Below are 27,945 nucleotides of genomic sequence, written 5' to 3' on the forward strand. Positions count from 1 at the left end.
CTGCTCTCATTGTGTCCACAGAACATTCTGTGTGGAAATCCTCTCCTGCTCTCTGTGTGTGTCTGTCTGTAAGGAGATGTCAGCCTGTGCAGAAGCTCCTCTCCAGGAGCTCCAGAGCCCCTGTTGCACATGTCGGCTCCTCCTGCCTACCTGGGACTGAAGCAAAGTGCTAATTGTTGTGCAGATGTCATCTGCCAGGCAGGGAGGAGGCTGGAGGCTTGGAAGAGGCTGTGCTGTCATTTGCTAGCAGCCTCCTCGGTACACGTGAGCTCTGTTTTTATTGGGAGTGTGCGTTTGCTTTCAGCCACTGCTTTGTTGAATTTCTCTCTCTTTTTTTTTTTTTTTTTTTTTTTTATTTCCAGGCTTGCAGATAAAGTTTGAGGGATACATCTATTTTTCATTATTCCAGTTTTGCTGCTTGTTTTATAACTGAAAAAAACCTCAATCAAACCAAGAAACCTGTTCCTGTGTAAAAAGCTTTAGTTTGTTCTGAGGTGAGAGGGAATTAATTGTGTGTTGTGGTCACACTGGACTGAGGTCAGGACCATGGGACTGTCCAGAAGGGCACAAGGATCACGATCTGGGAGCAGAGGGAGTTTGAGGCTGTGCATTGTGCTCTGGGCGTGCCAGCTCAGGAGCCTGGGTGTTGGTTGTAGCCTGGATTTGCTTGGCCATGTCCCAGGAGAGAGCTGGAGGCTCTGGCCACAGGTTGGCTTATGAAAACAGGGAGCTTTTCTTTTACTCCAGCTGTGGTTTAATAAGGGCTTGTGGGCCCTTGAGGTGATTCTTTGACCCTTTAGGAAAGAGGAGACACTGAAGTAGGAACTGGGAGGTGATGCTTTCCTGAACTGTGTGAGTTAAGCAGGGGGATGCTCATTGCTCGGGGATGCTGTGGGTGTCAGAAATCCAGATCTGTTCCAAAACCAATTAATGAGAAAAATCCAGTTGATGTGGTTGAGGTAGCTCAAAGGAAGAGGCTGCTGCTCAGGAAGACCCTGGCTCAGGAGTTTTTGGAGGCTGCAGAAGTACATCAGGTGCACTGTTACCTCTGCTCTGTCCCTCTCCTGGTTTCCTCTTCCTTTTCTGGCAAAAACCAAGCAGGGAGAGGAAGAAATAACAAAGTGGAGTGTAGGGACAAGGTACCAGTGAAAGGGTGGAAGGAGAGGAGGCTTCCCTCCACGTCCCTGAAGGCTTCTGGGGGCAGAGGCTCTTTGGTGCCAGGAGCTGGTGGTGGGTGCTGCTGTGAGCAGGTTTTCTGCTTTGTGGGACACAAAGTGGTTGCTTCAGTGAGGGAGAGCTCTGCTATCTGATGTGCCACCCTGATGAAGCAAAGCAAGATATTTCAGACTGTGTGTAGGGGAAGAACTTCTTTAAAACCTGGATCGGAGTAGGAGCAGACTTGATGGAGGGATGGGTAATGAAGGAGTGTTTGAATGGAACTAATCAGTCCTATCTTCTTTCCAAAGACCTCATTTAGTTTAATTTAGCAGCGTGTAAATTTAGAGCAAATCAAAGGAAATACTTGTGCAGCCTGTGTGCTGGCAGGCTGCTGCACTCCCTAGCCCAGCAGAGAGCTGAAGGCTGCAGGTGGATCCCGAGCCTCATGTGAGGCACTGGGGGCACACGTGTGTGTGCTCACACGCAGGGTGGGCACAACTGCTCTGTGCCCGGGCACTGGCACCCACAGCAGCAGCAGCAGCCTTCATTTCCCCGTGATGTGCTCTGTGCCCCATCAGGGTGGCTCTGTACCCATCAGGGTGGCTCTGTACCCATCAGGGTGGCTCTGTGCTCCATCAGGGTGGCTCTGTACCCATCAGGGTGGCTCTGTACCCATCAGGGTGACTCTGTACCCATCAGGGTGGCTCTGTGCCCCATCAGGGTGGCTCTGTGCCCCATCAGGGTGGCTCTGTACCCATCAGGATGGCTCTGTGCTCCATCAGGGTGGCTCTGTACCCATCAGGGTGGCTCTGTGCTCCATCAGGGTGGCTCTGTGCCCCATCAGAGTGGGTCTGTGCCCCATCAGGGTGGCTCTGTGCCCCATCAGGGTGAGTCTATACCCATCAGGGTGGCTCTGTACCCATCAGGGTGACTCTGTGCCCCATCAGGGTGGCTCTGTACCCATCAGGGTGAGTCTATACCCATCAGGGTGGCTGTCCTCCATCAGGGTGGCTCTGTGCTCCATCAGGGTGGCTCTGTACCCATCAGGGTGAGTCTATACCCATCAGGGTGGCTGTCCTCCATCAGGGTGGCTCTGTGCTCCATCAGAGTGGCTCTGTACCCATCAGGGTGAGTCTATACCCATCAGGGTGGCTCTGTACCCCATCAGGGTGGCTCTGTGCTCCATCAGGGTGGCTCTGTGCCCCATCAGAGTGGGTCTGTGCCCCATCAGGGTGGCTCTGTGCCCCATCAGAGTGGGTCTGTGCCATGGCTCTGCTCCCTGGAACACCTGAGCATGGTCAGAGCCAGCTCCTGGCCCCATGGCTGGGCTGAGCCTCTGCTCTGAGCAGCAGGGAAAGCCTTGTGCTGTAGGAACCACTGAGTAAACCTTGCTGACCTCTGCAAAATGTTGTTTTCCTCAAGAAAAACCTACATATGGATTAGATGAACCCCTGCTCCTTGGACAGCTGGTCGTTTTGTTTAATTTGAATTAACGCAGCTACTTCAGTGCTTAAAATGAGGCACAGGCATAAAAAGCCTTCACGGGATTGCACGGCTTTTTATTTTTCCCTCCAGTTGTCATCCATGGCACTGACACAGAGATTTAAACAAGTCTTGCAGGTCTCCTCATATTTTCCAGGAGAGATATCATCCCCTGTGGGGTCAGTATGAGTTCTTGGCATTTCCTGTCACAAACCCCATTAGCAGTGAGCCCCACGAGTCCCTGTGCTCACACCTCGAGGTGTTGTGCCTCCTGCCATGTCACACCCCTGATCCCACGCTGTGTGGCAAAGTGTTGTGTAAAGAGTCCTGAAACCTGCAAAAATGGAAAAAAAAATACTGTTGGGTTTGTTTTGCTTTGCATTTCAGGCTGGTGGCAATGTCTCCTTGGGCCAGGCTCCTCTCCAGCATCTCCAGGGTCAGCCTGCTGCTGCTGCTGGGCTCTGTGCTCCTCTCCTGCTCCAGCCTGGGACAGAGAGTGCCTGTAAGTTTTGGCTGCTCCGCTTGACTTCAGACTGATAAAACACAGATGCTTTTTGCCTTTAAGGAAATGCCCATTATTCTTTAGGAAATGTCTTTCTCCTGCTTGAATTATGAAAACAAACCAGAAAGGGTTCTGCTGATTTCTGTGTAAATGAAGAATCGCTTGTGTGTGCTGCCCATTTTTGCTAGAAATGCTAATGAAAATGGGGTATTGCAAAGCAGCTGTGGCCAGGCAGTGACAGCAGCACTTAAATGAGCCAAGTCACATCATTTTATCCTTACTGAGCGTTTAAACCCCACACTTTTCCTGAGCAGAGCTGGTAAACATCAGCTGTCTCCATTATGTGTTTGAACAGATCCAGCACTGGGAGGCCTGGTGGTAAATTTTCAATAGCCTGTATCACTAACTCCCTCTTGGATAATCACAGAGCTGTGGAAATCAGTTAAGTAATAACTGCTCCACTCACTCTTTTTTAGTCCTGTTGAGTCTTGGCTCAGAAAATGTTAACATTGATTTTCATCTGCAGAACCTGGGCTTTTATGGCTGTGATTGTTCCTGAGCTTTAACCATTTGTTATAATTTAAACAATTCCAAGCCCCTGATGCACTCAGCAAAAGCAGGAGTTAAGATCTGGTTCCTTGTGCATTTCTGAAATCGCAGTCGCTTTCCACAGCTGAAATAAAAACATTCTATAGGTTTGTCAGCCTTCCTTGTGTGCTACCACAATCATGGAATTGTGCAATTGTGTAGGTTGGGAGAGACCTTTGTGATGATTGAGTACAGCCTTTAACCCAGTGCTGCCAAGGCCACCACCAGCCCACGTCCCCAAGTGCCACATCCACACTGTTGTTGCTACTCTGCGTGTTTTGCTCAGGTTGACATTTCTGTTGCTCAGAAAGACTCTTCTAGGCTGGAAACGGATATTTATATGCAGAGCATCCAAACTCTGACAGAAAATGTGCATGCATTTTTTCCCAAAGAGTGGAAGAACTGAAGGCAGAATGTGTCCCAGAATTTCCCAGTTAACCTCTTAATTTACTTACATATTTCCCTGTGAAAACATCCTAAGGATTAAGAACCAAACACTTCATGAAGTGAGCTGCAACTCCATCTTAATTGCCAACAATTAGGACTAATCATTCCCTGTAGGGTGGTTAACTCAAATTCCTCAGTGGTGACTGAATTGGTGATCTCAGAAGCTGAAAATATTCCCTTCAGCAGGCACTGAGCTGTGGGGATGATGAGCCTGGACCAGTTCATCTGTTCCTGCTGGAACCAGAACAGCCCAGATCCAGAGTCAGTGCCTGGTGTGAGAGTACAGGTCATTTCTGTGCTCTCTCCAGAGTTTTTTGTGACTCCCACCAGCTCCCTAGGGAGGCTTTCCATTGAACACCAAGGTTTCCCTCACAGCAAGGATTTTTTTCCCTGCTGTTCTTCTCTTGGTGTAACATCGAGCCGCTCGTGCTGGCTGCTCTCCCACACCTCTGCCAGCCTCGTGCTGCACTTGCCATGGAGGTGGTGATTAAATCCCTGCCTCATTGTTTTAAAAGCCTTGGAGAACACTGGAAGAGGGTGGAGAAGAGGATCCTCACATTTGTATCATGTGGGCAGCTCGGTGTGTTTTTTTCCCGTGTCCTATTTTGGAAACAGCTGAACTATTTTAGCTGAAATCTTCTCCTAGCCTGAAATAAGTGCATTTAAGAAAATGCACTTTATTATAAGAAAAAAAAAAACAACCCAACAAAACCCAAAAAAACTCACCAAACCCCAAACCAACCAACAAGCCTTGAGGCATTCCACTCGTGTGGAAAATTTCAGCTGAAAAAGTTAAAAGTTTGACATATTTTTAGGCAAGGGAAAATGGGGTCTTACAATGTTATGCAACCCTAATAATAGCCAGGGCTCCTGCCTCTGACTGAAATACAGGTAAGGCTCTGTGAGAGCTGGTTTGAAACCTGCAACCTGCTCTGGAATAGGAAATAAGCTGCGTTGCTTTGTTCAGCACAAATGTCATGCTAGTTATGCATGTTTAACCTTTAATATACTTTAAATCTAAATTTAACCATGTGGAAAGAATCTCAGATGTCAAAAAAAAAAAAAATCTGCTGGCGAGGGAAAAAATTTTGTATTCTCAGCCAGCACTAAATTACCCAGATGCAATTGCTAATGAGCTGAATCTCTTCTCTCCAAAAGGAGTTAGCCCTTACAAAAATAGAAGAGAGCGACATAAAAGATGACAGTGGGAAGGAGCTGGGGACAGAGGATGACGCTGATCCTGAAGTCCTGGAAGTGTTTTACCCCACGGGTCAGTGGCAAACCCTGCGTCCAGGTAACTGCTAATTATAGCATGCCTCTGGAACCCACCTGCCAGCACTGACAGGAGCCTTGCAGACGCTCCAAGAGCTGTTTGTGCCCATGACAATGTGTGCTTTTGCTGGTGCTCACACAGAGAGGAGGACTCGGTGACCCACTGCAGGGACTGGAGGTGGTGAGCAAAGCGTCCAAGGAGGGGAGAGGTCGCTCCAGGGCTTTCAGGTCACTGGAGCAGGAGGAGTGGGCTGCCAGCCCCCTGTGGGTGGGGGGCTGTCTCTGTCACTGGCTCCACAGCCCTTTCTCTCTTCATTTGTCAAGGGCCAGGTTTTATAACGTTTGTTGGCACGTGGATTCCCAGGTCTGCTGTGCTCCGGTGTGGCGCTGCTCAGTGGCAAGCTGATTAGGAGCTGTCTGGAGCACTGCACAGCCTTTTAACAATGGCTTTTCTGTTTCTGTTTGAAAGCTAGCTTTTATTTCCATCTGTGCAACCACAAAAAATCTCTTCCCTTTCTTTGGGTTGGTGTCTTTCATTAGACATGCCTGGGACTCTGTGGTGAGAGGAGCCCAGCAGAGCAGCTTGGCCTCTGTGTGCTGAGAAGGCTCTGGAGGGGCCAAAACCATTCAAACACACACAGATGCACATGTGCATACATATTTCAACAATTAGCCTGTCTCTGGGATCCTGAACGAGCTGTTTAATGCACTTGTGCTTTGGTGTCCTCATGTATATGCGGGTGTAATACCTTCCCACCTCACAAGGGTGAACTAAGTAGTAATTAATTTTTATAAAGTGCTCTGAATTTAAGAGCTTTATCTTGTGCTCAGTATTATCATTGAAAGAATAAGTATGGGTTCCTTTTGTCTTGAAATTTCTGCCAGATATAGAAGAATGACTTTTCCAAATGTAAATCTTTGTTTAACATAAATGGCTACAAAAGCCCCTGCATTCCACAGAGCTGCAGTATATACTTATATTCCATTTCTGTACCATTATGTATGGAAGGCGTGTGGTGTCCCTGCTCATTATTCAGCCTGGCAGATCCCCACCAGCTTTGTTGGAGCAGAACATGTACATACTTGCAATCATTAGAAACCTCATTGCAGGGTTTGTTCACAAGCACCTTCTCCACTGCTCGGGTGCCTTATTCCGCTTCATTTTTGTAGTTATTCCATGTTGGGCACATGCAGTGAAGGGCTTGTGGAAGTGGAGAGCTTGTCAGTATTCACAGAGGAGAGTAATTTTGGTTACTCTTGTAGAGACTTAAATGGTGTCCTGCCTTATGTTCTGACTGCTACAGACCCCAGCACTGGGGATGTGGCACAAAGAGGAGCCGGCCTTGGTCTCCTGCTGCCAGCCTGGGTTTCTGTCTCCTGGGGCTCTTCTGCAGTGAAATCCCTGTGAGGACTGGCACTGACACCTTCAGCACGTGTTAGCCAAGGCTGGGGCCCTGCTGCCAGCATGAGCCCATCCCTGTAGCCTCTGGCCACACTTTCCCAGTGTGAGCTCAGCTCTGGCTGGCAGGGAGCTGACTGGCACAGCTGCTGCTGTGGCTGCACAGGGATTCACCTTTTGGTGCTGCAGAAGAGCCACGCAACTTGGCAGCGTGTCCATCCCACTGGTTCTGCATCTTGCCATGTTTTCCATGTGGCTGCACTCACTGGCAGCTGAGCAGAGCCTGGCTGGGCTCAGGGTTTGCCTGCTGCTGCCCATGTCTCCAGGACACCCCCACTCCCTCTCCCGTTGAATCCCTGTGGCAAACTAGGCCAGTCTCTCTGGGGGAAGCAAATTCAAGTGTTTGAATTTAGAATTTGGATCTACAGTTCTGAGTACTGGGAGGGAGCTTGGAGCTGCGTTTCCCCCATCTCACTCCTGTTTCAACTTGTTCCTGTTCTGAGCTCATGCAGGATTTTGTGCTTCTCTACAATGGTGCAGCAGCTCATCTTTTATAGATGTGTTCCCAGTTTTCCTCTGCTGAGTTTCCAGTTCCCTGTTGCTAATTGCATCAATCCACATTTCCACCGGGACTGCAGCAGTGTCATCAACCTGTAACCTGTCAAATCCCTCCCCAAATTCGACTGTTGTTGTGTCTGTAATGCTTTGGGCGCTTGTTCCTCGCTGTCTACAGTGAGAGCTGGATTTTGATCAAGTGCTTCCTTGCACTTTGAGCACACTTCAAGCTGCTGGAGGTGGCTGGATGCAAACACAGAGAGAGAGTTGCCCTAAGAGCTGTGCTGCCTGTAATTTGGAAGCAAGATCAGTTGTCTTTTCTGCCAGGCAGCCAGAGCTGACGGCTCTGGAAAGGTTGGTGAAACTTCCCAAAGCTCTTTAACACTTGGTTAGGCATTGCTTCTTTCTCACTTGGCACTAAATAATGCACCAGGTGCAGGCTGAGACTGAAGGGAGGTGTGTGCCCCAGAGAGGCTTCCAGCACCTCTGCTCTTAGACTTTTGGGCATCATCTGTGGGGCTTTATTGGAATATGAATCCCAATATTACCAGTTAGATTGTGCCTGGGCCAGTCTGACCCTCGCTGCTGGGCCAAAGGCAGCAACTGCGGTGTATCACCCCAGAGATACCTTGGCTTGCTGGTGGTTGCAGCTGGGCACTAAACAAGTCCAAGCTTGTTAGGAACTCCGTTCACCTCAGGAGAAAGGCTTCAGGCGATGGTGAAGAGAAAAAGGAGATGGATTCTGCTGGAGGGTTATATCCAGAGGTTTATTCCATGGTTACAGAGGTTGGAATATGGGCAATTGCTCCAACAGAATACCGACCGCATGGCCTGATTACCTATTTAAGCTCCCAGGGCAGGGGGAGGGGAGGGGACAGGTGAGCCACCAACCAGGTGAGAGGGGCATGGTCTCAGGGGGGGATGACACCCAGACAGGCCAATGACCTCTGGGCATAGGGGCATCCTTTGAAAGTGATGAACCACACGACGCCTTGCTGGAATGTTAAAACTGATTGACAGCCCAGGAGGGGGCGAGGGGGGAAGGGGAAGAGGGGTAGTGGCACACCTGGGGAAGGGACTCGGAAGTTTAAAACAGGCTATTACAACACACTACAACAGGGCTTTTCCTTCTGTCCATGGTTGGAGTCCACAGGAACCTGGACGTTTTTTGGGGTTTAGTGAGTGGGATTGCTGTTTCCTCTGAATGAAGGTTCACATCCCTGCTGTGACTCCTCATGGTCAGGTAACAGAGTTTGTTTGAAGTTGTGCTTCCTCTGCAGTCTTTTTTCTTTCAGAATACACTTTCTCCATGTGACAGTACCCTTGGGAGCTGGAACATATTTTACTTTTGTTATTTGGGCACCAAATTTCCCAATATTTTGTTCAGCATTTCTGATGATGATTGGAAGTTGGATTTCTCTGGCCATCTAGTTGTATCACTGAGCAGCAGATTTTCCACCCAGCAGTGGTTGGAAATTTTCCACCCAGCAGTGGCTCCTCTGGGAAGAGTTTGCTGTGAAGATTCAGAGCAAGGATATTAGAGGCAGGGGTTTAATTGGGAAAGGAAAAGGGCATTAATCACCCCCCAGCAGTGATGAGTGGAGAGCTGGGGCTGCACAGGGCTCTGCTCTGCCCATCCCCGTGGCAGCAGTCCTTTGCTGCTCCCTAATGTGGCAGAAACCCTCTGGCAGCTTTTCCAGCTGACAGTTGGGAGTTAGTGAGTCCAGTTTCCAATCCAGATGGAGAAGTGAGAACCTCCACTCCCAAATATCAAAATATTTCCAGATTGCTCTGCAGAGAGGCAGCAGTGGGGCACAGAGGCTGCCTTTGCTGCAGAGCAGCTCCCTGCAGACTGGAGGGATGGAGCAGAGCCTGGCACTGTGACTGGCACGGTGCAGCGTGGATCTCTCTGGGCTTTGGATGGATGTCTCAGGGCAGAGCAGGGAGCTCAGCTGGCCTGCACCTGCAGCTGTGGTTAAAGCTCTGCCTTGCAGAGCTGAACCTGCAGTGGCTCCCCACTGTTTGTGCTGCCCAGAGTAATTTTCTGCAGTGCCCAATGATTTCCCAGTTAACAACCAAGGAGCCACAGCTGCTGCTGCTGGTCAGGCTGCCAGAGTGAAGCTGATGTGAGCATGCTGTTGGTGCTGCTTCTGCAAAGATGAAACCATCTCATGTTCAGCAGGGAGCCAGTGATACATTGCTTGGCATTTAAATATCCATGGCTGCAGCTCCCAAGGATCCTCAACTGGTTACAAAAGACTTTTGCAGGGATGCTCCTTCTGCCAAAAACTAAATGTGCTTCTGAGCAGCCAGAATAAAATCTGAGCTTCTGTAACACAGAGCCGTGGGCTAGGCTGTGGGCACTGCCAAAACAAGGGTGCAGGGCTGTGTTTCCATGAGCCAAGCCATGACTCCTGCTAGTGGTTTGTGGAGTTCTGAGCCCTGCAGGCTATTCCAGGTGGTCAGGAGTGGCCATAAACCAGGGGATGAGGTGCTGAGAGTCAAGCAGTGGTTTTAGTGCAACAGGAGGAGATTAAGCTGCAGCTTTCAGAATAATTTCAAACTTCACTTTAATGATGCTCAGGCTGCTGATGGTGTAATAGCAGCAGACATCAGCAGTGGAACCATTCCCATGGTTAAATGTACATTGTTTGGTGGGGGAAAAGTGCTTTGAAGGAAGAGGGACTGTTTCCCAGGGAAGACATCTCTCATTCCTTGCTTTTATCTCCTCCCTGCCAAGCTGGGGATGCTGTGAGCCTGTGAGCTGCTGAGGTGCTCAAATGTGTGCTGGGTGATGAGGAATACCTTGCTCTGGTTTTTATGTGCAAGTAGGCTGGATTTGCTGCAATAGCTCCAATAACCTTCGCGTGGCTGTTTAGAAGGAAGAACGTCATTAAAGAAGAGGTATTTAATAACAGGCCTATTTTTATCTCTGTCTTTATCTAACAGTCTGCACATTTATTTCAAGCTTGTAACAGTGCTTTGGAAAAAAAATGTTTTTCCTCCTCTGAAATGTTTTGGCAGTGCCTCCAGCCTTGGTTATCTTGAATTTCCAGTCTGGCTAGCATCTCTCCTCCTTCCAAAGCCAGCAAGCCACAGCAGACCCAAAGCTCCAACATTTTCCTTGGGAAATGGGAAATTCCTGGGGGAATATGCTTTCAAAACATGGGACTTGGGTCCCAGGGTTACTGAGACAGTTATGAAGGTTTGATCAAACATAATCACAGCGACTCCCTCAGGCTTCAAATGTGTGATCTTGTGTGGGACAGGCACTGCAGTGTTTGGTGTTTGCTGCAGGATGTGACTGACCACACACTCTGGGAGAGGCTGGCAGCTCTGGGGTCAGGCATTCCTGCAGAGATTTTTTTGTCCTAAATTTGTCAACTTTATTCTGTAATGTCATAAATTAAACCCTGACCTATAGATATCTTGCAGACATTGTGTGTTCAGCCCACTCTCCTGTGTTTGCTGTCATTTGCTGGTGGTGAAGGAGGCAGCCCCAGCCCTGAGGGGTTGCACCATCTTTCCACCTCCTTCCACATCTGTCCCTTTGGCATTGCTGTCTCTGTACCCAGACCCTGCCCTGACTGAAGGTTTGCTGGGGCACAGGTGTCTGAGCCTGTGGCCAGGATGACCATTTCTGAGCCCTTTTCCCAGGATACATGTGGCCATATGCTCCAGGAGCTGCTGGATTTGGGCCCTGGGATATGTGTGGCAGTTGTTACAAAAGAACTTGGCTCTAGGGGCTAATCCCTGGTTTTTCCTTGCTGTTCAGTCTGCATCATATACATCCCTTACCCACAGTTTTGCAGCATTATTTTTTTCCATAATTAGGGAGTGTTTTCCATGGTCTTGCTCAGGCCCTTCCTCCCTGCAGTTTCCCCCGTGGGTTAAGGCCTGACTTACTGAAACTTCCACAGAGCTGATTCTGGGCAGGCAGGGACAAGGCCAGAGGGTTTTCAGCAGTCAGCACAGTCAGATGGCTCCTGTGAGGAATATTTCACTTGCTCCTTCACAGCTCTTGCCTGCAAATTGTCCTCTTGCTCAGATGGGGCTCCAGTTTCTTTTTTTTCTCCTTTTTCTTTTCTAAGTTATTCAGTTTTCCATACATTTATTTATAGGGTCACACAAGCAACAGGTCTGCTTTTTCCACAGATCCTTCCAGAGGCACGTGCTGTGCCTGCTCCATTCTGGTGCAAAAGCACCTTCTCCTCTGAGGAAAACTCAGAATATCCATCCAGCTGTCTTGACTGAGCGAGGCATTTTCTCTGAACCCTGCCCTCTGTTCATTTCAGAATCTGCAGGGAATTTGGGACATAAATTAAAAAGGTATTTGATGCTCCTTGAGGTCTAGAAGCTGGTTTTGCATTTGTTCTTACTTGAAAGCACACTGAGACAAATGGCTCTGCTTTACTGAAGCTGCTTCCTTTGGCATCCTGAGGAAGCTTCCCAGTTAAAAAATAAATATGGCTCTGTTTTTCCAGCCCTGCTTTACCAGCAAAAGCTGGGGAAGGAAATGTAATCTCCTTGGGTCTGTCCTGATATTTTGTACAGCTAATTCCCATTTATTGAAAGAACTCTTCCACGCCAGATTAACGTTTAATTTTTTATTATGTGTTTACATTTTGGAAGGAGTAAGGGTGGTGGTGCTGGAAATTCTAATGAGGGACAACATTTCTGATTCAAAAGACTCAGGCTCCTCTCTCCTGATTTTTCTTCCTGATCCTTCAGACTGCAGGAAGTTTTGCTTGGGTCATTCACTTGCAACAGGATGTTATGTGAATACAGAATTAATGTGTGCAGCTTGTCACTTGGAATTGCTGCTGTTCTGCTGCTGGAGAGCTCCCGGGGTTGCAGAGTCCTTGCAAGCAGCAATAACAGGAATGTGCCAGTGATCCTGCAAAGCCAGAGGAGGAGCAGGGAGCTGCAAGTCTTCCCCATCACTGTGGGGTGTGAATAAATAGATCTAATCAAAAATTTACATGTTAGCCCCGGACCAGGGTTTATTTTCAGGATGTGTCATTCAGCCCAAGCGAAACCTCTGCATCTCAGGCTGGTGGTGTTTCTAAAAGCACCTCTAAGTGATCACTGAGGCTGGATTTTGAGCTGCATTTACATTTTGATAGAATCTGCTGCTTTCCTTATCTGAAACAAAACCCACCTGATCTTCATTAATTACACTATCATTTCACCTAACCAGGGTGCTACTAATTACAGTTATCTGTCTGTTCTTCACCAGATAATACAAAATAATTGTTATCCCTGGCTGTATCTGGATTAGCTGGAGCTGTAAGGGGGGTGCACATGGTGATGGGTTTTACAGCTGGAGTGCAGGTATTTATAGACTGTCTGAGGAAATGCTGGATGAGTGGCTGCTGCCCCACTGGCTGTGCTGCCATCCCAGCAGAAAAACATACAGAAAACACTGCTTAAACACAGAAAAATGGTTACTGCAGGGTGGCTGGAGCAGGCCATCTCCACAAGAGAGGTGATGGAGTCCTGGGACATCCCAGACCCACCTGAGCCCAGCCCTAGGGCTGGAGGGGACACTGCTGGAGCAGGGGTTGATCCCAGAGGTGTTTCCAGACTCAGCTATCAGGGACTGTCTGGCAGTGCCTTTTTTGAGACAGAAAATCTCACAGTGGCTTCACAGAGGGCTGCAAGCCCTGGTGGTGGTGCTGACTGCTGCCCCACTAACATAGCTGCAGTCTGAGCGGGGCAAGCACAGAAAGGGCTCCTCTGAAAAGAGGCAGCAGGAAATGTCTGAGCTGCTGGGGAGCTGTGGGTCCAGAGGGCTGGAGCCAGGAGCCAGAGGCTGCAGGGAAGGGGGTCCATGAGGGCAGAGCCTTTGCTGGAAGAGAAGCCAAGGGGCTTTCACTTGACTCCTATTTCATCATCCTTCCACACACTGATCTCTTCAGATGCTCTCCAAACCTTTGGTTTGCTTTCTGAAGGGGAAAGGACTTGTCCTGGAGGAGGAGCAGAGCCAGGCTGCTGAGGAGAGCTGGTGGCTGTCAGCTGGCAAGAGGGGAGGGACACGGAGGCCAGAGCGGGGCACACTGGGTGAGGAGATGTTCACACTCAGCTCCATCTGCTGCGAGTGTTCTCAGGCCAAACACACCTGCACTCCTGTTTGTACTGTTTGCTGTACTTGATAAACTGATATATGTGAGTTTGGGGGTTTTTGTTACCTTTTTGTGTTCTGAAGAGAACTGAAGATGGTTCACATGATTTTTTTTGTGCCTTCTGCAGTGCAGGTGATACAGGCAGGGATGGAACAGCAGCATCTTTATACTGTCAAGTCTCCATCCACACCCAAGGCTCTGCCTGAAGCTCAAAGTGATTTTCTTGCAGGCTTAGAACACTACACCAGCAGGGAGAACAAGAAACTCAGTGGAGATTATGCTCCAGAAAAATTGTATTCGTGGCCCAAAAGCTAAATATGGAACCATGGAAGTGCACACTGCAGTGGTAGGGGAGGTGGGAATGCTGAATGGGGAGGTTTCCTGCCCTTCTGGCACCAGGAACCAGGGGTCCTCTGGTTCTCCATAGTTCTCCTTGAGGATCTCTGGTTCTCTATGGTTCTCCTTGAGGATCTCTGGTTCTCCATGGTCCTCCTTGAGGATCTCTGGTTCTCCATGGTCTTCCATGAGGATCTCTGGTTCCCCATGGTCTTCCATGAGGACCTCTGGTTCTCCATAAGGATCCCTGGTTCCCCATGGCTCCCCCCAGGGCTGTGCTGGTGCCTTGCCCGGAGCTTGCTGTGACAGCAGGCAGCAGTTTCAGGTGGGGCTGCTCTGCTGGCAGGGCCTTGGTGTTCCCAGCAGGGCAGGGCAGGGATGCTCCTGTCCCAGCAGGACACTGGGCATGCAGGTACCACCCCACAGCAGCTGCTCCTCCTCTGCATCACTTCCAGGGACAGAACTCCTGTCCTGCTGCGTGGCAGGGAGCCCTGCAGAGCCAGCACGGAGGGGACAGGCTGGGCAGCAGCTGGGCAGCACTGGTTTAATCCTTTTTGCCTGTTCCTGCCATGGAAGCTGTGTACTGGGTGAGATGTGTGTGTTTGGGGAGGGCTGGCCCGACCATTAGCCTGTCAGGGTTTGCAGCACTGGCAGCTGGGGAGAAAACTGTTATTAAGTGTAACGTGGCACCTTGGAGACGGAAGCATGGGGAGACAATAAATACAGCCTTCCAAAATGCCATTTTATGGTGCCACTCTTCAGAATTTATTAAGACTTGGTTGCAGCCATGCCTGCAGCCTTCTGTGCTGGAATCCATAAATTGTGTTCATTATCTCCAGCACTTGCTCTGACCTGCTGTGTTTTACAAGGGGGGAGACACTGGAGGCGTGGGGACACCCCAGCTGCTTTCTGCAGCCGTTCCCCTGGTGCCAATCCAGCTTTTCTGGGATTGCTGGGACACCCCAGGCAGTGCTTGGCTGCGTGGATGGACCCCAGGTGTGATGTGGTGGTCGAAGAGAACACTGAGGGACTGAGGAGCTGCCAAAATCACCACAGCTCCACGGGGAGCAGGGAAGCAGCTGGGGGAGGAGGGAGCCATGGGCACGTTGGAGCACACTGGCACATTGTCACTCCACTGTGGGACCACCCCAGCAGTCTTGGATGTGCTGAGGATGCTGGAGGTGGAAAAGGGTGCACAGGAGCTCCCTGAACTGCACACAGGGAGATGCTACACCCCTGCTTGGCGTCCTCTTGCACCAGTGTTCTCAAATGAAAACACAAATGAAATTGTGCTCCTTTCGCCCACTTTTTGTCATGACATATCCCTGCAGCAGCATGTTTGTGTACCTTCATCCTTATCCTCAGCATTTAGGTCCAGGATGGAGGAAAACAAGTTCAAGCTCAACCTCCTGTTAATTTATTATGTTCCTTGTGCTTAAGGGTAAAATTTAAGTTGCCAAAAGCAGATGTTTGCATGCTCTTTTTTTAGCTCTCAAAGTACTTTCTGTGCTTCATTGATGGACATCCCTGTTACATTAATAGCTGGGCTTTGCAGAAAGCTGTTATTACCAGGAGAATCTGGTGTGGGTTTCAGTTTTTCTTCTTGCATTGAAAATCCATTATTAATGTCTTTCTGAGGGAAAAGAAAATAAAGGTTTCAATTCAGGCATTTTGCTTTGCTTTCTCAGGCTTCTTCTCAACTGTCTTTACAGTGGTGCTTTTAAAATCAATATTACAATTGTTCTTTATATTTTACTGAGTGGTTGAGGATTTCTGCATCTTGCTATTGATTTCTGATTGTACTGCAGGACATGTAGGTGCACACAGGTTGTTCTGTGATGGATAACTTCATATGTGTCTTCCTAATCATCACTGAGTTGCCTTTTGCATGTTCCCTGTTGCTGGATGCGGCTGCTGAGCTTGGAAGGCACCAGGAGAGCTCTGAGTGCAATCCTGAAACACCAAACTTGTGACTTCTCATTTAATTTGGGTTTGGTTTTCAATCAGACACAGGGGTCACATGAGGCTTGTGGGGTCTCCTCTTTTGTGTTGTCTTTGCAGAGTTCTTCTGCCCTGGCTTTTCAGGCAGCTTCATATTCTGTGTTGTAGGAGCAAAACAAGTCATTGTCCTGGCTTTGTGTGGGGTGGTCATAATGCACCTTTAGCTTCCAGCACTGACCTTGGCCCTTAGGGCATCTCTGCAGGCAGATCTCAGCATTTCAGAGGTGCAGAGTCATTGGGTTCCAGAATGGTTTGGGTTGGAAGGGAACCTTGAAGCTCATCCAATTCCAATCCCCTGCCATGGCAGGGACACCTCCCACTGTCCCAGGCTGCTCCAGCCCCAGTGTCCAGCCTGGCCCTGGGCACTGCCAGGGATCCAGGGACAGCCCCAGCTGCTCTGGGCACCCTGTGCCAGGGCCTGCCCACCCTCCCAGGGAACAATTCCTGATTCCCAATATCCCATCCATCCCTGCCCTCTGGCAGTGGGAGCCATTCCCTGTGTCCTGGCACTCCAGGCCCCTGTAAAGGTTCAAGTCTCAATGAAGCAATGCAGAAGCCCAGTGTGCATTGGTAACTGCTGTAAAGCTGGATTTGCAGACTGAGGCTCTTGGAGCACATCAGCACTGATGGCACAATCTGTGGGAGAGCTTGTTGGCACCAGAGGAACCTGTGAGGAGTGACAGGACTGTGGCCAGCACGGGTGCTCCAAAATGCGTCCGTGGCTCCAGGTGGGCGTACAGGGGAAGAGCTCTGTGTGTGTGTGGGCACAGTCCTTCCCAGCTCTGCATGCCCTGGCACAGGCTCCACATCTGCCAGGGGCTGTGGCTGTGCCGACAGGCACTCTGCAGAGGGCTGGGTGTGCACAAACCCCTGCTGGCTGGACCGGGCTGTTTGCTCCTCAGGCTTATCCTGGACAGGCTCCTGCACCTTCAGGCATGGAGGCTACACCTGGCTTCTGAGGAATTGGTTGTTGCAGTTTGTCTGTCTGTGCTGGGGACCAGGACAAACACTGGCACGGGAGCTGGTCCTGTGTCCCCAGGATAGCAGGGCTCGGTGGTGGCAGCACTGGCAGGGACACGGCAGCCCAGCCCTGCCTGGCCCTGCAGAGCCAGGGAGGGGACAGGGCTGGCACCCATAACAATGGGCAGGCTCTGACACTGCCGCTGCAACTCACTTAGCAATTCTGTTGATGTTCTGGAAATGAAAATATAATTCAGGCCACCTTCTCCTCCAAGCTGACCCTGAGAATCTGGGAGAAGAGCTACTGAATAATTAGGGGCTTTTTTTCTCCCCCCTTTTTGCTGGAGTTACTGCTCAGTGTTGAACTGTCCTCTACAGTGTCATCACTTCCCTTGAACTCACTGCTCCAAGTGTACTTAGCATTAATATAATTACGTAAATTGCAGTCTCATTAATCACTGGGGACTGCAGCACATCCTTGATGTGCTGTTTTGTGGGTGGCTTGGCTGGTGGGAACCCCTGGCCAGGGATGGGGGCTGTGGCTGGAGCACTCCCCCTCTGCTCCTGAGCCTGGTTTAGCTGAGCTTTGTGTGTCTCACCCTGCAGGATCTGGAGTGTTTGCCAGCACTGCCATGATTGCAGCATTGCTGCCGCAGAGGAGAAAAGGGAAAGGTGGGTTTGTCCCAAGGGTGTTTGGCTGGACCACATCCCTGCTGCTGTCCCTGTGGTTTGGGTCTGTGGGGTCACAAAATGCAGAGCCCAGCCTCGTGGCTTGGCAGTGAACACCCAGAGCCCGTGCTCTGTGCAGGGTCTGCTGCAGGGCTGTTTGATGATGCTGTGCTTCTGTCTCTGTGGCAGAGCTCTCAGCCTTCCTGGCAATGTAAATTCTCCTGGCTGCATGCTAAAATTACACTGAGTTATTGATTTATCTTTGAGAGGATTTCCTTCCCGAGGGACATTTCAGGCTGCTGTAGTGATTTAGTTCTCCTGCAAGTGCAGAATCCGTGGCAGAGCAGAGCCACCCTCCTGCCCTCGAGCCTGCAGCTCAGGGTCACGCTCCCTCAGGCTTCCTCTGCAAGCTGATTCCTTTTCCAAGGCTGGGACAAGGTTACATGGCTGTTATTTCTGTGTAACAACTGCAAATAAAAGGGCATTTTCAACTTTCCACTGCAGAAGCTGCAAGTCTGGGACAAGCCTTTGTGCCGTGGCACCAGCATTCTCCTGGGCATGTCTCCAACCCAGCTCCAAGGCTGGCACGTGGGACATGTGGAGCCATGCCAGCCTTAATATACTTGGACTCCTGGGAATGTTTTAGTTCCTCAGAGTGGGGTATGATGGGAGCAGGAGCTTGCAACACTTTTCTCCTGAAGCTTCAGGGTACAGCCTCTCTTTTCTTTGCTTTCTATTGACTCACAATGGAGCATCTCTAAAAACCAGGCCAGGTGAGTTCCTGCTGCTGGTCCTGAGGAAGCCAAGACAATTCTTTTCTTCTATCCCCAGTTTTCTCCCCTTGGCCCTGAAAGCCCCCCCACCAACTATGGCTCAGCTAGTGAGCACCATCAGTAGAAGGACCTGACCCTTCAGGACATGGCCCAATGTTTCAGATACTCTGTGGCTGGAAAATGCCCAGCTCTGTGTCCTTGGGTGCCCATTTGAAGCATGTCCCTGTGGGTTCCTGTATCTAATCCCACTTTCTAGTGGATTTGGCACCAATCTCAGCTGCACACTGATAAAATGGGAGGCTGCTCGTGCATGTGGTGTTATAAAACAGCATCCACGAATTAGGCCCAAGGAGAACATCAATTTATTTTCCTGTGAACCAAGTGTGGCACAGCTCCTTCCTTTCCCAGTGATCTATCTGTGAGATAAAACACATCTTTAGTGTCTATCTTAAATACTGCTATGTTGGCAAGTTCTCTTGACAGAAATTAGGCTAATGTCCCTTACGGCTGCGTTAGCTGTAGAAACAAGGCTTTAAATTGAAGCTTTGCAAAGCGCTATTCCAGCACCCTCTCCAAGGCATCTCCTTATTCCAGCTTTTATTATCCAAATTTGTTCTCACTCTGCCTTGGCAGCAGGGCTGGCAGGCAGCTCTGCCCATCCATCCTGCTGGTCTGGCAGCCAGGGGTGGGAGCAGCACCTCCAGGCTGGCCCGGGCAGTGCTGGCCAAGCCCTGCGGAGCCCTCGGCCCTGGGGAGGCTCCGGGCTTGGGGGGCACCACTGCTGGGACGGGGCTGGGGCCTGGGGGAGGGGAGGCAGCTGACACCCATCGAGCACAGAGGGGATCCAAGGCAGTCAGCCGCACGCCCTGACAGCGGCACAGCGTGTCCTGAAACGCTCCCACTGCGAGCTGGAGCTGGGAGAAGGGAGTTTGTGTTGTGCGTGTCTCATCCTTGCAATTTCAGCGCTGAGTTACAGACTCAGAAGCTGAGGACAGGAACAGGGAGTGCTGAGGCCTGGTCATGAATCCCCTTCTTGAGCTTCCCAGCCCTCCCCTGGAAAATAGTTTCCTTTTATGCTCCTTTACCCTCCTCAAGTTGAGCCCTTTTAGCCTTTAACTCCTTGTTTCCAACAACAGATTACCATGGCTGTTTTAAACCTCCTGATTCTCACACTGGTGTCGGTCCTGATGGATTATCCCTCCCTATTGTGTCCTTTATGTGCCTCCACATTGCCAGGTTCTTTGGTGGCCCTCTCCTGAGTCGCTGAGAGAGGAGGAGAGGCTGAGAGTGACACATGTGGGAGACATGATGGTTGATGATGTTCTGGAGGTGCTAACCTCCATCATAGTAAAGAAGCCTCTCTCAAAAGGTATTAAATGCCTAAAATCCCACAAAATTAATATCATCCTCAGTTCCTTTTGTCAGGTTCTCAATTCTCCTGGTCAGCTGCCTTGTTCTTCTCTGCCTACATCCTGTATTGATCTTCTCTGAACGTAGCCAAGCCTTCAGCATCCCAGATGGTCTTTCTGGAGTAACAAATAGACCTGAGGAATGACAATTATTGAATGGATTGTAGCATTGGCTTGGGGATAAATATTGTAGGGAGTTGGAAAGGGATTAAAACTGGCATTTGTAAGTAAGCTTCTCATGGATGTTGACTTGGGGACATGGTGAGACAAAGGTCACTGCAGTGTCTCTGCAGCCTGGTGTGCCATTTGAGAGATGAGATATCAGTGTGGCTGATATCTCACTGATGAGATATCAGTGTGGCAGTTTGGTCTCTCTGTTTCTTCTGCTCAGACCTTTGTGGGATTAAACTCTCTAAACTGCTGCAGTTCACAGACTTCAAGCCCAGTATCAGAAGAAAAAATAAATCAAGTGCCTTGTATTAAATCCTGAGCACATGGCTCCTGCTGCACCCGGGGCTGTGGTAACTCACTGCAGTGCCTGCCTTGAAGCTGGGGAGAAGGCTTTGCTGGCAAAGTGAAAACAGGTTGTGCCCACTCTACAAAAGGACACCCCTTCTTCTTCCTGCCCTGTGGTTATTTTTTCCTGGTGTGTTTGCTGCTGTTGCACTGAAGGCAGAGCAGCCCTCCCAGCAGGGAGGTGGAGAATGGAGCACTTGTTGGATGAGCTCTTTGCCACAGGAAGCATTTCCCTCCTGCAGCAGCAGCAGCAGCAGCAGCAGGTACATCAGCAGATGCTGCAGCAGTGCCCCCATCAGAGGCCCTGTATTTCCCCCTGGAGCCCTCCTGTCACCCCTCCTTCCCTGAGATCCCTCCTCCCCAGGCTCCTCGCTGGCTTTCACCTTCAATTCCATCACTTCCAGACTTCCCAGGGGGCCCAGGCACCTCATGGGAGGGCCACGCTGTGCCCTGTGTGTGACGGACACCCCTCCTGTCCTTGTGGCTCCCCTGCACGGGAGGGATGAGGTTTGGTGTGTGTTCAGCAGGCTCAGCTCTGGGGATGAGGCTGGGCCCCTGGTGTGCCACCACCATCATCATCGTCACCTTGGCTGCCATGGAGGGTGGGTGGCAGTCACAGGGACCTGCTCTGGCACTGCCAGGCCCTGCCTGTCCCCACGGCCCTGCCTGTCCCAGGGGCTCGCCTGCCCCTCCTTCCCCCTTGCTGCAGGAGCTGCAGGAGAAGCCAAGTGGATTGGGCAGGCGGTGTGAGGAGGGAACCCAGCCCAGCCTCCCCCACAGGGTGACTCTGTTTGAATAGCAGCGTTCAGAGCACTCAGCACCCACTGATCAGCTGGGAGAACATAAATCCCAGTGCCACAGGAGAGCCCTGGCTCAGGGAAAAGGGCCAGTTGTGAGCGCTGTCCAGCCCAGTATCCAAATGGAATGGTGCTTTCACATCTCTTATCAAGGGTTACTTAGTGGAGAGCCCCTTCCTTGTGAGGCTTTGTTCTCTGCTAGCTGTGGATTGAATCACGGGAGGAGGGATTGGATTCTGGCATCATTTTAAAAATGTTTTCATTCTATTTGCTGAGGGGAACAAATTACAGAGAAGACCTCTCAGCACTGTGACAAAAGAGTGGCTCTAAAACCCTTTTCAGCCTAACAAGTGTTTGAGCTGAAGGCCTGATGGATGGTGCTTAAAGATGTGGTTACTGCAGCAAGGTTGGCATTAAAAATCCCTGGGTGCAAGAAAGTTCTCCCAAGATTACTGTGGGGGTATGTCTCCCTGTAATCCTGGTGTGAGGAGCCCTTAACACCCTGAGTCCACCAGTGAGCTCTGTGGCATCAGCCATGGGAGAGCAGCAGCACAGCAAGCACCAGTGGGGCACTTGTCTCTTGCTAAATGAGAAACTGCAACGGGATCAGCCCTTTTGGGGTGGCATCACTGTGGCAGGAGGGCTGGAACTGGATGATCTTTAAGGTCCCTTCCAACCAAACCGTTCCACAGTTCTTTCCCTGTCCCTGTCCAAGTGGGGTTCAAGCAGAAAGCAGTGCTGCTGCTTTGGGACCTGTGAGGAGCCTGGGCAGGAGCACACCTGCTGTTGGGATGTACCAGAACAGGGTGGCTTTGGGGCTTTCTCAGGAATGCCTTTGCTGCCAGCAGCTGTGCTGGATGTTGGACAGGGGACATATTCACCCTTGGCAAGCTTGAAAGCATTTCAGATGGCTTCTGTCCCTGCTCCAGTGCAGCACAGAACAAAATCAGATGCTGGAGAAGATGTCATACTTAGACATCACCATTCTGACAGGTCAATTTCCAGGATGTTTATTAACATAGCTTGGAATGTCACAGAAAGGTTTGTCAGATAAACTAGCCAACTGAAGTTCTTACATGAGACTTCCTTGGTTTTGTTGAGGTGCTTTGAACTCTTCATTCAATCTCTCAACAATTCATTCCCTTCAGGCCTTTCTGGAAGAGCCTCTGCAAGGTCTGTGGCTGGGGGATCAGGCCCTGCCTGCTCCCTGTGTGTCTGGGTGTGGAATCCTTTGAATCCCTCAGGGCAATCCCCAGGGCCTTGCCCTAAATTATGCTATAGAGTCTCCACCTATGCTGCAAGAGAAAACTTCCCCATGGAGCCTTGCACAACACTATGAACCACCCCAGTTCCTTTCCCCATATGTCCCAAATTCTGGTAGTTTCTCCTTTCCCTGTTCCCTCATTGGCTGTGGTATCCCTGGTGCCTGGCTCTGTGTCTCCCCTGTAGGGCAGTGCCCTTTGCCCTGCCCTTTGTGCCACCCCAGTGCCTTTGGGCCATTGGCCACTGACCCCTAATTAACCCTGTGCACACCACATGGCCAGCTCTTTTGTCTCTGATTCCCCTTTGGCGGGCTGGAATAAACCTTTGCTGGAATTTGTCATACAAAAGGCCCTTCTGCCTCTCGTGGCTGAACTGGCCATGGTGAGTGTGGTGTGTGGACTTGGCTGCTCTCCCTGAATGTTCACCCAAGCAGCTTTTCCAAGGAGATGCTTATTGGGAAATAGGCAGCAGCATCCACCATCCAAACCCCTGTGTTGCTCCATCGGGGTGCCCTGGGAGGCAGAAGGAAGCAGCAATGCCAATTGTTTGCTCATGCTGTAAGGACAGAACTCCTCTCTTAGGGTTTCCTCTGCAACCCCAGGAAGAGAAGGACATCTCTGTCCTTGTCAGCCCTCTGGGCAATGATCAGACAGAACAGTGCTGAAACCAGGCTGGCAGCACCAGGGCTGGTCGCTCACAGGCAGAGGCAGCCCAGCTCCTCCAGCCCGAGCTGGGCAGCGCCTGGGAGAGGTGGCACCGTGGCACTGGGCATGGTGCATCACCCCAGGGGTTCCTCCTGCATCCCATCCCCTGCAGAGCCCCTGCTGTTCCTGGTTACCTGAGCAGTGGAGAGGCAGTGCCCAGGCTGGTGCTGCTCTGAGGAGATGCTGCACTCAGCAGGCAGCTCTGGCTCCCCGGCAGTACCGTGGGAGGAGGAGCTGCCCAGGGAGTGCATTTGTAAAGCATTTCTTCCCCAGGAAGAGGAGTTTGTCACAGGAGTTTGTACTTGGGATGTGCACACAGGTGTCTGAGCTTCCTCCCTGCCTGAGGTGGGGAATGCTGGGGGTGCTGGGGCAGCTGCTGGGGGAGCTTCCAGGCCTGGTGCTGTGAAACCTCCCCACCAGCTATCAGGAGGAGGTGACACAGAGCATATTAATGACATTTTCCAGTGGCGCTTAACTGGGAGGAGCAGTGAGTATCAGACAGTGAACTAATGCAAAAGGCTATAGCTGAGTGAAGAAGGGAAAGAAAAAGAAAGGAAAGAAAGAAAAGAAAGAAAGAAAGAAAGAAAGAAAGAAAGAAAGAAAGAAAGAAAGAAAGAAAGAAAGAAAGAAAGAAAGAAAGAAAGAAAGAAAGAAAGAAAGAAAGAAAGAAAGAAAGAAAGAAAGAAAGAAAGAAAGAAAGAAAGAAAGAAAGAAAGAAAGAAAGAAAGAAAGAAAGAAAGAAAGAAAGAAAGAAAGAAAGAAAGAAAGAAAGAAAGAAAGAAAGAAAGAAAAATATATTAATGAGATTCAGGCTCTGGGTCTCATCTTCCCATGAGTAATCCATCTCATCCTTACCTGTGCCTGTTACATGTCTTCCTTTTGTGTGTAAAAATGTTCTGTTTTGAAGTAACAAACAATCTGGAGAGTGGTAGACTTGCCTTTGTAGGAAAGAAAGGAAAGAAAAACTGAGGCAGGCTTTGCTGTTTCCTTGCTCAGCAGCTCTAACCAGAGTCTGGGGTCAGGGTGTGAGCTGAGCCCCCAGACTGGGTCTGGCTCCTCTGCTTTCCTCTGAGCACGCTGGTGTGGGACATCCCATCCACCCAGGCACAGCTGGAGTCAAGCACAGTGTCCCTGTGTGCCACCAGCACAGGATGCCCTAGCCTCAGCCGGGTCCCCAGCCCTGGCACTGGTGGCTCCTGGAGCTGGGGACGCAGCTGTGGGGAGCTCTGCTGCTCACTGGGATTTGTTTCCTGGTGGTTTTTAATCATTATTTTATTAAGGGAGAAGGTGTGGTGCCATCAGATAACTTATTATGGATGCTCTGGCATGTGATTATTTCAGTACTGCAGCACTGCCGGTGTGTTTTGCTGAAACATTCACATATTGATTCCAAGTTCCTTTGTTGCCTGTACTAGAAAGAAAGTCCCTTTTCCCTCACTCCCTGCGTGGAGAGAAACAAAGAGTAAAGGAAGGTAGATGTTATCTGAGGCTTGCTCACACACCGAGGTAATTTTTGAGAGCTGTAGAGCCACTTACTGACTCATAACTGGGGTTTGTTTTCAAACCCTTGATAGATTTTGAATTCTCTTACAATGGCAAACACGGATGCTCACTTGGGGACAAGCCAGGAATCTTCCTCAGTGAGCTGGATCACCTTTGTTCTGCTTGCTCCAGCCTTCCCAGGGGACATTCCTGTGCCAAGGGGGCAGGGTGGTGCTGCAGGGGGAGAGTCTCCTGTCCCTCTTGGGCTCCTCTTGATGGGCAGTCAGTGGCTGTCAGCTTTGTCCAAGGGGTGGGGATGGGATGGGATGGGATGGGATGGGATGGGATGGGATGGGATGGGATGGGATGGGATGGGATGGGATGGGATGGGATGGGATGGGATGGGATGGGATGGGATGGGATGGGATGGGGTGGGGTGGGATGGGATGGGATGGGATGGGGTGGGATGGGATGGGGTGGGATGGGGTGGGATGGGATGGGATGGGATGGGATGGGATGGGATGGGATGGGATGGGATGGGATGGGATGGGATGGGATGGGATGGGATGGGATGGGATGGGATGGGATGGGGAAGCCACTGCCAGGAATGCAGTCAGTTACTGCACAACCTTGGTGGGAGGTTTGCAGGTCAGTGTGTGATGTACCACTTGCCAGCCTGTAGCTGTGCAGTGAGCTGGGGCTCAGCCCTGTTCCCATGCTGGAACACAAACCCACCTGTGGAATGTGGAATGATGTGCTGGAAAGGAGCCCAGGATGAGACCTTTCTCCTTTAGTGAGGAAACACAGCTGATCATTTGGTTGCTCTAGAAGAAGAGAGATGGGGTTCTTTGGTTATCACTGCGTGCTGCATATTCCACCAGCAGCCCTCTGCTTTTACTAATGTGGTGCACAACGTGCCTGATCCTCCCTCAGTTGTGAGCCTGGTGGAAGCATGTCCTGTTTTCCATTTGTTTATTAATTTATCATCTTGTTTTTAGCCTCTGCAAAGCTTGATATTGGTATAGAGCCTGGGAAACGTGCACAGAGCACAGTAACAGATAGTTGTGATTTGGTTACAAGGCAATAATTTAAGTGGACAGGTTTAGCTGATAACATAAAGCACACGAGAGAAATCGCTTTGGTTTATAAATGTCAGCAGAGCCCCTGTGAGGGAGCTGCTGCCTGGTGCTGCTGCTCCAGCCAATATATTATAAGGAGATATAAACAGATGTCTGAAAAAACCTGGCTGACCGAGATTAAAAGAATGGGGCTATAAATTAAAGTCTTCCTCGGCGTCTCTTTAAGCATCTTTATGGACAGAGTGCATCCAAATGGAGGAGTGCCAGTGCTCAGAGGGACCTCCAGGTGCTTTGGGCTGCAGAGGCAGCACCCAGGGGTGGGACAGCTTGTGGGGACAGCAGTGTGCATCAGAGCTGGCATGGGAGACCAAAGCCTGTCCTGGTGCTTCTGCAGCTGATAAAGGGATTAAATCAGGAACAGGAATAACACCATCCCTGCAGTGTCGCCACAGGATCAGTGTCTCCTGTTTGGAAAATAAACGCTGTTGCTCTGCTTTGACATTTATTCCCAATAAAGGCCTTGTCATTTGTGCAGTGACAAGGGTTTTATCCTTTGGGAGTACTTTTCCTGTTGGACACTGTCCTTTTGGCTGTGAGGCAGCTGAGTGACTGAGGAGCAGGTGGGTGGCACGTCCCCAGCAGCGGCACTGGGAGCTCTGCTCACACCCTGGGGCTTTCTCCTGATCCATCATCCCAAGGCAATGCAATAACACCTATTCCAACTGAGAGCAGGTTCAGATTGGATATTAGGGAGGAATTCTTCCCTGTGAGGGCGGGCAGGCCCTGGCACAGGGTGCCCAGAGCAGCTGGGGCTGCCCCTGGATCCCTGGCAGTGCCCAAGGCCAGGCTGGACATTGGGACAGTGGGAGGTGTCCCTGCTGTGGCAGGGGGTGGCACTGAATGAGCTTTAAGGTTCCTTTCCACCCAAGCCATTCTGTGAGTCTGTGATCTTATTTTTAATTGATTTTAATTTATTTTAAGTTGTGGTTAAAAAAATCCCAAGAGTGGGATATTTTTTAATTGGTAAGGGTTCCAAACCAATTGTGGGAGCAGGAATTTGCTGCTTCCCTCTCCACAGCTGGAACCCTTCTGGCAGGTTTGTGGAGGGGATTTCACAGCTATTTCTGCTCACTGGGTAGTTGATTTAGAGCTGGGAAATCCCCTCCACAAACCTGTAGTATTTGCAGCTCTCAGGGAAGAGGGACGATTCAGTAACACATCTATGCAGTGCCTACCTGTGGATACACATATTTTATTTATCTGAGGTGTCAAGGAGAAAAAATGTTACGAAATGGCTTAAATGAAAGCGTGGTTTTGTATTTTTTAAATTGAGTTTCATTTCCCAAATGCAACTTAATGCAAACAATAAGTAAAAATTATTTTCTCTCGGGAAAAAGCTATTAACCGAATGGTTCTGTTTTAGCAGCATGTGAAGCTGTGTAATTGCTTACACATGTATTGCTCCAGTGTGTGCTCCCAGTTGTTAAATAGTATCACATTATAGGAATCAAAGAGAATCAACTATTTTTAAGAGAAATGTCTAGAAACTACATACTGAAACATGATTAAAATTCAGTATTTCCAACTTACTTGTCTAAATCAGCAATTTTAATCACATTATTCAAGCCAACCCACCCTCAAACACACTTTTGACTTCAAAATACCCCAAACTAAATAAGACAGAAGACCTTCCTTGAGCAGCTGTAACATTTTTATGTGTCAGTGTCAATCTTTTTGTTGAAAACAGAGATGTTTTTCATGGTTTATTTATTAAAGCAGCACATTTGTCCTGTTGTGCCATGAGCCTGAGTTGCTGTGCTGGGTGGGGAGGGGAAATCTCTGGAGCACCAAGAGCTGCTTAAACACATCAGGGCTGTGAGTTTTGCTCTGGGGTTTGGATGCTCCTGGTTAAATCCCATTTAGTGCAAAGGAGGAGCAGGAAGGGTTTGTGCCTGGGCTGATGCAGCCTCGGGGATTTGACTGTGCTGGGGGTGCAGCTCATGAGCACCAGGCCTGGGTTTGGTTTTGTTTTCTGCTTGCTGATTAGACAGATGAGTAATGCCATGGTTGACTCTCACAATTAAAAAGAAAATGTTCAGAGAAGTTTTATAGTTATGTTTTACCCCCTTGTGTTGTTATCAGGGATGCCCTGGGTTTGGGACATTTGGGAGGGTCATTCATTCCTGTGGCAGCACCTGAGCCCCACTCACGGTGTCAGGAAGGGATTTCCACCCCTGGGCAGGGAAGGAGGAGTCGATGGACAGAACTTTGGGGGGGCTAAAGGGTTAAAAGATGAAACCTCCCTGGTGTGGGTGAGCACATGGTGGGGAAAATCCTCTGCTCCCAGCACTGTCATAGTGTCTCTATTGAGTCTTCTGTTTTATTTTTGATAGGGTTTTAATAAACCTTTTAAATTTTTTGGAAGTGA

General features: G+C 50.0%; 1 long non-coding RNA gene across 1 annotated transcript; it reads left to right on the forward strand.

Annotated features, from left to right (window-relative positions):
* The first annotated feature begins 3,039 nt into the window (after window positions 1-3,039).
* LOC134434393 (uncharacterized) lies at window positions 3,040-19,796 on the forward strand. Its single transcript, XR_010031855.1, has 3 exons — window positions 3,040-3,142; window positions 5,336-5,471; window positions 19,693-19,796. It is a non-coding gene; the product is annotated as an uncharacterized LOC134434393 (long non-coding RNA).
* The last annotated feature ends 8,149 nt before the right edge of the window (window positions 19,797-27,945 follow it).

The sequence above is a fragment of the Melospiza melodia genome, unplaced genomic scaffold (genome assembly GCF_035770615.1).
Source record: "Melospiza melodia melodia isolate bMelMel2 unplaced genomic scaffold, bMelMel2.pri scaffold_35, whole genome shotgun sequence".
Classification (NCBI taxonomy): Eukaryota; Metazoa; Chordata; class Aves; order Passeriformes; family Passerellidae; genus Melospiza; species Melospiza melodia.